This window comes from Globicephala melas, chromosome 19, assembly GCF_963455315.2.
Source record: "Globicephala melas chromosome 19, mGloMel1.2, whole genome shotgun sequence".
Classification (NCBI taxonomy): Eukaryota; Metazoa; Chordata; class Mammalia; order Artiodactyla; family Delphinidae; genus Globicephala; species Globicephala melas.
This window is the reverse complement of record NC_083332.1, coordinates 230480-242418: the sequence shown is the minus strand read 5'-3', so window position 1 is coordinate 242418 and position 11939 is coordinate 230480. Positions and strand designations below refer to the sequence as shown.

Genomic DNA, 11939 nt, shown 5'->3' with positions numbered 1-11939 from the left:
CGCTCTTCCCTTGGCGGTGCACTTGGACTTCATTTCCCAGAAGGGCCTTCACCCTATGCCGGCTGTTTCCAGGCACGGAGCGCGCGGGGCCCGCTGGGAGATGAAGTCCCCAACCACCGGCGCTGGGCGGAAGTGGCCTTAGTGAGCCTGCACAGGGCGACATGCGCGAGGGTGGGGGCGCCCCCCGACTCTGTGGTGAGTTCGCGGTCCCAGCGGGTTGGCGGTGCGAGGGTGAGGAACGGGGAGGCCCGTGTGTGCAGGCGGTGGGGCCCAAGGGGCGTGGACCGGGGCGGCCGGGCTGTGGGGGAGGGGAGAGAAGAGGCGGTGATGCGCGCCAGGGGGTGGGGGTGGGGAGCGACCTGTGCTGGCAGTTGAGACTTCAGGTGTGCATCCGAGCCCGACCCCGCATGTGTGACACCGCCTGTGTATGCAGGTGTGACCTCAGGTGTGTGTCTATATGCCCTGAACCCGTAGCCACCACTCCCCCGTTCACCACCTCCCCAGACCCTGGCAACCGTTAATCTACCTTCTGTCTCTGTTCTGGACATTTCATATGCATGGGGTCCTACAATATGTGCTTTTGTGTGTGTGCTTTTCTCACTGAAAGTGATGTTTTCCAAGTTCATTCGTGTTGTGTCCTGTATCAGTACTTCATTTTTGTAGTTGAATAATATTCCATCGTATGGAAATAGACCAGTTTGTTTACTCAAGCATCACTGCTGTGGACATTCACACACAGGTTTGTGTGTGGACATATGTTCTCAGTTCGGGGGACTGAGGCAGTTGGTGTGTCCCAGGGGAGCCCATGTGTATGGCTGTGGCCACACCCACTCCCTGCTGCCTGTGCTCAGCCAGCAGTACTTCATTTACGAGAATCCCAGCCCTGGGCCCCAAGGTTCAAGCCAGAAGCTTGGAGCCCCACTGCTGTGTGAGAAGTAGACTCTGGGGACAGGAATCCATCCCTGCCAGTGTCACCTACAACCTGGCTCCTCAGCCTGAGACTAAGACGACTATCATGTGTCTGGTGAGGCCAAGCAGTCCAGAGACCGAGCAGTTGATGGAGCCCGAGGCACCAGGTGAGGCAGAAGGCAGGGTGGTGGTCACAGGGCTGGACATTTTTCAGAAACCAGGTCTCCCTCAAAATATGCCCTTCTCCTTGCCTTCCTCAGCCTAGCCCAGACCACCACCTCCTCACAGGTCTCTGCCACCCTTTGCCCCTTCCACCTCTCTCCACATGAGACTGGAGGGGTCTTTAACCCTGAATGGTGAGGCCACCCCTCCCCTTAAACCCTCTGTCACTGCCCAAGTCATCAGAGCAGGGTCAGCAAACTCTCCCTGTAAAGCACCAGATAGCAAGTATTTTGAGCTTTGCAGTCCAAGAGGCAAAATCAAGGATGTCATATAGGTTCTTATCTAACAAGAGAGAAAACACACATCCACACTCTTTTCTTTTTTCCTGACGAAATCCACGACTTTGTTGATGGACACTGAAATCTGACTTTCATGTAACATTTGTCTTCTTTTCACCTTTCCCCACCCCAGCCACTTAAAAATGTAAAAACTATTCTTAGCTCATAGACCATACAAAAACAGGCAATGGGGCCGTGTTTGCTGACCCTTGATTTGAAACAAATTCACACTTCTCTCCATGCCTTCCAGGCCCTGCATGACCTGACTTCTACCTGTTTTCCTGGCCTCCCCTATGGCTCTCCCTTTGCCCATCATTCTCCTCCTCCACCCCACCGGCCACTCAATAGGGTATAAGCTTAGCCATTCAGAGGCCTTCCCTGGCCACCCAAACCCACATTACGCTTTTATGTCTTACCACATTTGAACACTTTACACTTGTTCCCATTCATCACAGACTGTAAATTTCATGATGTGGTGCCCAGTCCGTGGAGTACTTGTTAATGAATGAACAAACAGCCTCCCACAAAAGGTATTATTACCCCATTTTACAGATAGAAAACTGAGGCCCCAGGGGAATTGAGCAGCCCAGGGTCACCCATCAGGGAGTGGTGAAGGTGGGTTTGATCCTAGATCTGACATACTCCACTTACCCACCTCCCTCGCTTAGCAATGACACCAGGAGGAAGGGCGCACTGGGCCCCAGGGATCTGCTCACCACTCTCACCCCTGTGGGGAGGGGCAGAAGGCCTCAGTCAGCCGTTCCCTCCTGGGAGTCTCTGTCGGGACCTGAATTCAAGGCAGCTGGGACTATGATTTTCATCCCTCTTGAGTACTCGCCCACCTGGTAGCTCCACTTCATCCCCAACCGTCCCTGTAACAAGGGATCCTGAAAGGTGCCTTCTGCTGCTGTCACCCATAAGCCCGAGAGAGCTTGGAGCTGAGACTTCAGACTGTTACACAGCATATCATTCACTTTGTACGAAGTTCAAGAATAGGCACAACTCCTGCGCTGTCAGAAATCCCAGCAGTAACCACCTCCTGGCCGGGGAGGGCATTGCCTGGAAGGGAGCCAGGAGGGGTCTGTCCATGGTGCTGAAACGCCCCAGGGCTGAACTTTCCAACTGGTATCTTTGAGCCACGTTGTACGTATTGAAATCTGAATTAAATAAATAAACTTAAAAATCACAAATCTAGTTTCTCAGTCACACCACCTGCATTCCTACTGCTCAGGAGCCACATGGGGCTGATGGCTGCCAAATTCCATCCTCACAGAAGGCTCTAGAGCTTGATCTGGACGATGGTTGCACAGGTGTGTGCTTGCTCAGAACTCATTGAGCTGAGCCCTGATATCTCTCTTTTTAAAAATTACTGTTTTGAAGGCACAGACTCAAGTCTGACTGCCTTGTTTCAAATCCCCACCTACCCATTATTTGCTTCACAACCTTAGATTTAACCCTTCTGTGCCCCTGTTTTCCTCCACCTGTATAACAGAGGGTAGTGACAGTACCTGATTGTCCCCACATTAGGGAACTGGGCCAGCGTGGCCCAGAGAGCCTTTGAGAAGCTCACGGGCTGGGGGTGGCATGGGGCCGCAGCTCAGGGACTCAGCCTAGGCTCAGGGACGGTTTTAGAGGCAGGGTCTGAGGCCCAGCCCCCAAGCATCAAATCAGAGGGCTGCTTTCTATGGATCCCTGAGCCCCATGACCCCTTGCCCAGCCTAGGAGCCAGGCAGGGATGCAGGGTGTAAAGGTAGTGTGGCCTTGGGCAGCAAAGACCCTGTGCGCTGTTCCCGTGTTGTGTTTCATTTCACAAAGACTTTTCACAGCGTAATGCTGTTCATCCTCCCGGAGACTGTCCCTGCTGTACCTGAGAGGAAACAGGCCCAGAGCAGGGATATGGGGCCAGAGGTCCAGGACATCCTGGTCCAAGCGTGCATCTTCCCCGGGTCACCCTGGATCCATGGTGGCTGTGCAGACCCCTGCACGAGAGCCGAGGTGGTGTGCCACATCCCCAGACTAATTCCAGGGGCACAGATCACCCCGTCTGTCCATGTGAACTCAGGCGTCTTCCCCTCTTGATGCCTCAGTTTCCTTCCTGTCAGATGGGTCAGGTAGTGTTGCCTCACTCGTAGGGGCAGAGTGAGGATCAAGCAATCTGATGGAAGGTTCCCACAGCAGGCCTGGCACATAGCAAACGTTGGGGGCTGTGGTTCTCTGAGCCCTGGAGGGCGAACAGCAGGGAGCAGGCCGAGGGCAGGCAGCACAGGAGCAAACGCCTGTGGGAGGGTCTGGTCTGGGAGGGCCAGGGTCCCTGGGAAAGGGGCCACTGGCTGGCAGGACTTCTGGGTGAGGGGACTTTGGGGCTGCGGTCCCTGGGGTCTGAGGGCAGATCTGGCCTACCTCAAGCCCCTCCCCTGCCCTCCCCCAGCTCCTCCCTCTCAGGGGAGGATCAAGGGCCATAAGCCTGAGGCCCAGGACACCACATTCCCGTCAGATGCTGTCCGCGTGAGTCTCCAAAATGCCTATGTTGTCAGCAGGCACACCCGTTTCTGCTCCTGCTTCTGCGCCACTTCACCTGCGAGCTGAACTGGAGCTGCAGCCCCCAGGGAGGGTGGGTCCTGGGGCAGGGCCAACCTCCTCCTCTCCCTCCCTTCCTCCTCCTCTCTTCACCCCAGGGTGGAGCTCAGTGACTCTGTCACTAATCGAGGGCACCTTGGGAGAAACCCTGACCCTGGGGAGATCTGGGACATGGGGTTCTCTGTGGCCACACTGTTTACCAGCCAACACCCAGGCTCATGACCACATCTAAAACTAATCACCCCCAGTGGCCCCACCTCCAAATACCTTCACATTGGGGGTTAAGGCTTTAACATAGGACTTTGGGAGAGACACAAATATTCAACTGGAATCACAGCACCCAGTATCAAGGTGATAACAGCGCCAACTCTTGGCTTGGGCCACTCAGCGTGAGTCCCCCCACTCCCTCCCCCATGACAACAGGGTGTTCACATCCTGCTGTTTCCCATGGGACTGACCCCTGTCAGACATAGCCCCTGGCTGAGCCAATGTGTGTGGGATGTTTCAGAGCCAGTGACGTTCAAGGACGTGGCCATGGACTTCACAAGGGAGGAATGGGGGTTGCTGGGCCCAACGCAGAGGATGCTCTGTGTGAGTGTGTGAGTGTGTGTGTGTGTGTGTGTGTGTGTGTGTTCATCCCCTGCCTCATGCCTGGTCACTCACACCCAGATGTGTCCTTGCTCTGTGTCCCCAGCTGGGTCCCCTTTGTACAGACTGGATGCCTCTCCCTGAATCACCAGGGAGAGGGCTTTCCCATGCCTCAGGGCACACACTGCACTACTGTTCAGCCTCTTGGGGCTGACTGACTTGTAGCAACCCCTTCCTCCTTTGTCACCATGGACAGGACTTCCTGATTCCAAACCAGATGTGATCTCCAAGCTGGAGCAGTGGGAAGACCCGTGGACTGTGGAGAGAGACGTCCCAAGAGGTCCAGGTAAGTGAAGGAAGTTCTCTCTGTCTAATCATTTTTTAAATTAAATTTCGTTTTTTCTCTCCCAGCTTTACTGAGGTGTAATTGACAAATAAAGGTTATATATATTTAAGGTGTACAAGGTTGTATTTTGACATACGTATACATTGTGAAATGATGACGACAATCAAGCTATTGATTCAGAGTTACCTTTTTTTTAATAAATTTATTTATTTTTTTATTTATGGCTGCGTTGGGTCTTCGTTGCTGTGCGCAGGTTCTCATTGAGTGGCTTCTCTTGTTGCGGAGCACGGGCTCTAGGCGTGCAGGCTTCAGTAGCTGTGGCTCGAAGGCTCTAGGGCACAGGCTCAGTAGTTGTGGCGCACGGGCTTAGTTGCTCCGCGGCATGTGGGATCTTCCCAGACCAGAGCTCGAACCCATTTCTCCTGCATTGGCAGGCAGATTCTTAACCACTGCACCACCAGGGAAGCCCAGAGTTACCGTTTTTCACCATAGTGAGAACACTTAAGATAAACTGTCTTAGGACATTTCAAATATACGATGCAGTATTATAACTATAGTCACCATGCTTCAGATGAGTTTATTTCTCCTCCTGGGGCGAGGAGGTGGCGTGTACACCCAACAGAAAAGAGCCAAACCCCTTACTCATTAAGCAGTCAGTCCCCCCAGCCCCTGACAACCACTAATCAGCTTTGTGCCTCTGTGGAATTTTTGTATCTGGCTTCGTTCGCTTAGCATAATGCTTTCAAAGTTCATCAACATTAGCACATTATCAGCACTTTATTTTTTGTGGCTGAATAATATTCCATCGCGTGGATAGACCACATTTTTTTGAACCACGGTTCACGCCTGAACCGTGCGTACCAACAACATGGTTTATACTGAGCACCTGCGTTCCTCCTGGGAGTCTGGAATTTGGGTACGTGCTCTGCGGTGGGTGCCCTTCCTCAGATGCAGGAGCCTCTGCTTGAGGCCGCAGGTCCGGGCCAGCAGCTCGTTCTGTTGTCCAAGTCAGGCCGCTGGGGCTCTGTCCCCGCGCAGATTGGCAGTGCACGTTCAGGTCGCGGCTTGAGCACGTTTCTTGCTTACATTTCAGAATCAGAGCCTGGGTCCCGAGCTCCCGACAAAGGGCAGGCTCCAGGGCAGGTGACGCTCTAGTTCCAGGGCAGGTGACGCGGGGGCTGCCAGGGCACACACCATCGTGAAGTCACAGAGCACAGAGGCCAGGCGGCGGCGGGGACGCGCAGCCGGCGGGAGCAGAGCCCCGAGCGGAGCCTCGCAGGAGGTTTTCCCCGGCTGCCCTTCCTCACCGAGCATCAGGACACGCCGGCACGGGCGCAAGCTCCCGCGAACCATGTTCGCCAAGAGGGCGTCGCGTGCATTTCTGCCCTGGATCCGGGAGAGGGCGTGTGCGTGGAAGCCTTCGGCTCTTTTCCAGACCACAGTCTCCCTCGAGGAGTCGAAGCTGGGGAGGACGCGCCGGCGCGCGGTGGGTGGGGAGGTGCGTTTGGCGAGAACGCGTGCCTCGTGGGCTGTCCGCCGAGTCCCGGCAGACGGAAGCCCCACGCGTGCGAGGAGCGTGGGAAGGTCCGGAGGACCCACGCGGGTGAGAAGCTGTTCCCGTGCCTGGAGTGCGGGCGCGTCTTCAGCGAGAGCTCGTCCCGGGCCCAGCACCGGCGCATCCACAGGGGTGAGCGGCCCTTTGCCTGCACCGAGTGCACGCAAAGCTGGACCCTAGCCAAGCACCTGAGGGCGCACATGGACGAGCGGCCCTACGCGTGCGGGGAGTGCGGCGGGGCCTTCCGCCAGAGCAGGTCCCTTGGCGGGGGGGGGGGGGTCGGGGGGAGACCACGCGAACGCAGCGGGTGTCAGAAAGCCCTCCGTGATCGTTTGGTTCTCATGCATCAGTGAACTGCGGACGTGCCAGATGCGGCGGAGACCTGTCCGTCCTGGGTGTGTTGTCCCCCCAGCCTGCGAGGGCCCTGGGAGCGTCAGGAACTTGGGGCTGGTACAGAGCAACCGCTGTTGCACTTCACGCACTTCTCCACGCAGGGCCACCTGGTCGGGTGAGAAAGCTGGGCATGGGCCTGGGACCTGTCCTCTGGAGATGCTTCTCCGTGAGCTTCAAGGGGAGTCACGGCCACCCCCAATCCTCCCCCATGTGCAGGTTCCCGCGGGTGCCCACTCTCTGGTAGGAAAGATCCACAGGTGTGAATGGTCTTCCTCTCAGCAGGCCTGGAACAGCTCATTTCAAAGTTTTCGCCAAGGGAAAAGTGTAATTAAAAAACAAACAAGAAAAAAAACTATTTTAAAAAAAGGTATTTTTTTTTTAGTCCTTTGTGCCTTGCATTAACTCGGGCCATATGGTTTTCTGTTTCCCACCCCACCCCCCAAAAAAGGAAGCTCTGTGTGCTGAAACGTGGTGTCACCAAGTCCAGCTCTTTAAAAACTGTGTCGCTCCTCAGCTTCAGCATGAAGACTGTTGAAATCAGCTGCGACGGTGATGCCGGTGTAAGGCTTCCACACTGTGTATGCACTTTGCAAGTGTTGTCCCATCTCATCCTGTCAGCGGCCCTGGGATGCAGGCATCTCTATCCCCACTTAGAGCTGAGATTCTCAGAGGTTAAACTGCTTGCCCAAGGCCAGCTGGAAGCCATTCACTGTTCAGGATGGAAATATTAGATGTAGCACATAAGGACAGCGTGGTGGAAGTCCATCCATCCCTTTCAGCGGACACCAAGACGTGTGGAATATAAAGCCCCCTTGAGTATTGGGAGATAACAGGAGGATTGGGTCCCGTCTGAAGAAGCAACTCGAGGCAAAGGCAGCGTGGGAACTGGGCAGTCCTTGCTCAATCCAGACGTCGTTGGTGAAATGCCTGCTGGGAGCCACGAGCTTGTTCCCGTCACAGGCGGGGGCCTTTCACTTCCTGTACAACTTTGCTCAGGGCTTCCCTGTGGCCACCAAGGTAAGAACCAACCTCAAGCCCAGCCTCGAAGCCCCTGCACTTCCCCACAACGGCCCACCTTTCCAGGCTCATTTCTCGTCATCCCCCAGGCAGCTTGCAGTGACCAAACCTACCTCCTTCCGGTTCCTTAGACAGCCCAACTTGTTCTCGTTTCCTGTCCTCAGCATCAGCTCCAGGGTGACTCCCTGAGCAAGTCAGAGGCCCGTGGCCCCCTCGCCCCCCCCCCCACCCTGGCAGCACATCCCTTGTGTGGCTTTTGACTGTGTCTTTGTTCAGAGCCCCCCCCTCCACCGCCCCGGGCCAGGAGCCCCATTAGCACATGTCCACGTCTCTGTGTCCCTATCTCCTGGCACGTCACGTATGGGGACTGCGTGAGTGAGCCAGTGAGACACCGAATACAAAACAACTACTGGGGGGTCCCCCAGACCACCCTGTGGTTTGTGGACAGGGAATGTTGCCTGCCATTCCAATAGACAAAGATCAAGCCATCAGCCAGTGCATGCCTCCAGACGGTGAGCCCTGGGGGGAATTCAGGATGAAGAAAAACAGGAAGCATTCTGTGGATAACACAGAATGTTATCCATTCTGTGCTTTGGATACTGGCCTAGATAGTTAAGATACATATCTAAGGAATAATTTCAATGAACCCAGACTCTTGCATCTTCCAATACATAGAAAAGCACTAACGTTATTAACTTGAGGTGTCTGTTCTTTGCGATTAGCAGTAATCTTCTGATGTTCGACTACATGTTTTGTTGTTTGTTTTTCCAGCAAAAAGACCTCTATATCCTGGCTCCTCCCTTACCTCTTTTTTTTTTTTTTTTTTCCTTCGGTACGCGGGCCTCTCACTGTTGTGGCCTCTCCCGTTGCAGAGCACAGGCTTCGGACGCGCAGGCTCAGCGGCCATGGCTCACAGACCCAGCCGCTCCGTGACATGTGAGATCCTCTCGGACCGGGGCACGAACCCGTGTCCCCTGCATCGGCAGGCGGACTCTCAACCACTGCGCCACCAGGGAAGCCCCCCTCCCTTACCTCTTTGAACAATGTTACTGCGAACATTTCTGTATAAGATTTTGTGTGGACATATGTTTTCATTTCTCCAACTGTTTTCCACAGAGGCTGCATCATTTTACATTTCCACCGGCAATGTATGAGGGTTCCTATTTCTCCACATCGTCACCTACACTTGTTACCTGTCTTTCAGATCACAGCCATCCTCTTGGGTGTGAAGTGGGATCACAGTGTGGCTTTGATTTGCAATTCCCTGATGACAAAGGATGTTGAGCATCCATTCATGTGCTTATTGGCCATCTGCATGTTTTCCTTGGGGAAATGTTACTGTCTTTGCCCATTATTATTTTATTTATTTATGTAGCCACACTGTGTGGCTTGCAGAATCTTAGTTTCCCCACCAGCGATGGAACCTGGGCCCCCAGCAGTCCTAACCACCGGCCCACCAGGGAATTCCCTGCCCATTTTTAAATTGGGTTATTTAGGGGCTTTGTTGTTGGGTTATTTGCGTTGTAAGAGTTCTTTATATATCCCGGATGCAAGTTGTGTGTTTGTGTGTCTGTGTGTCTTTATGTGGGTCTGTATGTCTGTGTGAGCCTGTGTGTGTGGCTGTGTCTGAGCAGGTACAACTTTGCCTCCCCCCATGGACATGGAGAAGCAGAGGGCGTCATGGTCATCTGGGAAGAGCAGAGGGTTTATTATCTCCGTGTTACAGAGAAGGAAGTAGAAGGCCAGATAAATGAAGTCATTTGCCCATAAAAGAGTTAAGAGGCAGAACTGGGAATTGAAATCAGCTGGGTCCCTCTCCATAGCCTTTGCTTCCAACTGCACTATGCTGTTTCTTATCCAGTGGCTCTCAGCCTTGTCTGCACATTAGAATCATCTGGAAACTTTTAACAGTCTGGATGGGGACTTCCCTGGCAGTCCAGTGGTTAAGACTCCACGCTGCCACTGCAGGGGGCACGGGTTCGATCCCTGATCGCGGAACTAAGATCCTGCATGCCGCGTGGTGTGGCGCAAAAAAAAAAAAAAAAGTCTGGATGCCAAGGCCAAACCCAGACCAATGAAATTAGAATCTGTAATAGGCAAAATAATGCCTCCCCCGCCCCCCCAAGTTGTCCAAATCCTAATCCTCAGAACCTGTGAGTATGTTACCTTACATGGCAAAAGGGAATTTGCAGATGGGGAAAGTATCCTGGATTACCAGGTGAGTCCAGCGTAATCACAAGGGTCCTCGTAAGTGAAAAAGAGATGCAGGAGGGTCAGTCAGAGAAGGGGATGGAATGATGGCGAGGCAGGTGCACAGAACAAGGCACGAGGGCAGCCTCTAGAAGGTGGAAGAGGCAAGGAAATGGATTTCTCCCTTAGAGCCTCTAGAAGGAACACAAATGCCAACATGGTGACTTTAGCCCAGTGAGATCCACTTTAGGCTTCTGACCTCCAGAAACCTAAGGTAAGAGATTTTTGTTATGAGCCACTGCATTTGTGGTCATTTGTTATAGTAGTGATATGAAACTAATACAGCCTCTTTAGACACAAACCAGACCAGTTAGCAGAGCCAACTGCACCCGTGTGTATAATAGGAAGAAGGACATGATGGTTCATCGAAGTGATAAAATAGGAGCCAGGAAAATCTGGGGTTCCCTTCACTGGGGGGAGGCAAGTTAGGCTTGGAGGCAGGGAGGTATCAAGGCAAGTGCTGCAAGACGTCGGTGACGTGAAGCTGGGCTTGGTGGAGAGGGCAGGGCTGGAGGGTGGGAAGCAAGAGCTGCCAGAGAGAAAGCCTTTGGTGGTGCAGAAAGGGAGAAGGTCATGGGCAGAGCTGACAGTCTGGATGAACCGACTAGGCTCAGTAATTGCCCGGTGTGCAAACGGGGCTCAGTGCAGATGTGGTTTATTGTTACGATTATTGGGGTGGGCATCATGGGGCTGTGCTTTTGACAACAGAAGTGGGACAGCAGAAGGCAGAAGACCACAGAGAAGGCCAAGAAGACCCAAAGAAAGGAAGGCCACCAGTGCCACCCGCAGGCCAGAGCCCAGCACTTGATGGGTGAGGTGGGTCTTTGTTGGGGAAAGTGAAGGATTCCTTGGATTAGGGTGCCCATGGTGTGCCTACCAGTGGTCAGGAACTGCAAAGGGACCATTTACATAAAATATCCGGAATAGACAAATCCCCAGAGGCAGGAGGCAGATCGGGGGGTGTCAGGGGCTGGGGGCAGGCTGCTAATGGGCATGGGGTTTCTTTTGGGGGTGATAAAAGTGTTCTGGACATAGATAGTGATGGTTGCACAGCCTTGTAAAGATACTAAAAACCACTGAATTGTACACTTTAGAAGGGTGAACTGAAGGTATGTGAATTACAGCTCCAAAAAAATGGTAAAAATTTTTAAAGGGGAAAAAGAAAATGGAAAGAGGGCCAGATAAAGAGGCACTGTGACCACATGGTTGCAGTGGGCCACACACATGACATACATGATGCACACCTTCCCACACCATCCACACCCCTCACCCTCCTCAACACCTCACCTCCTCACACCCGCCTCACCTCCTCACACACCTCTCACCTCCTCACACACCTCTTACCTCTTCACACACCTCTCACACCTCTCACCTCCTCACACACCCCTCACACCTCTCACCTCCTCACACACCCCTCACACCTCTCACCCCCTCACACCTCTCACCTCCTCACCTCCTCACACCCCCCCTCACCTCGTCACACACCTCTCACCTCCTCACACACCTTCACATCTCTCACCTCCTCACACACCCCTCACACCTCTCACCTCACACACCCTCACACCTCTCACCTCCTCACACACCCCTCACACCTCTCACCTCCTCACACACCCCTCACACCTCCTCACACCCCCCTCACCTCCTCACACACCCCTCACACCTCTCAACTCACACCTCTCACCTCCTCACACCTCTCACCTCCTCACACACCCCTCACACCTCTCACCCCCCACGCACCATGCATGGTTCCGCCTCCCGCACACCCTCCAGCCGGATCATCCACACACCGCCACCACTGCCCCAC

At 53.9% G+C, this 11939-nt stretch overlaps 1 long non-coding RNA gene across 1 annotated transcript; it reads left to right on the top strand.

The window, feature by feature from the left end:
* The first annotated feature begins 101 nt into the window (after positions 1-101).
* Positions 102-9759, top strand: LOC132593950 (uncharacterized). Its single transcript, XR_009560060.1, has 4 exons — positions 102-195; positions 4831-4920; positions 7317-7885; positions 8758-9759. It is a non-coding gene; the product is annotated as an uncharacterized lncRNA (long non-coding RNA).
* Positions 9760-11939: the final 2180 nt, after the last annotated feature.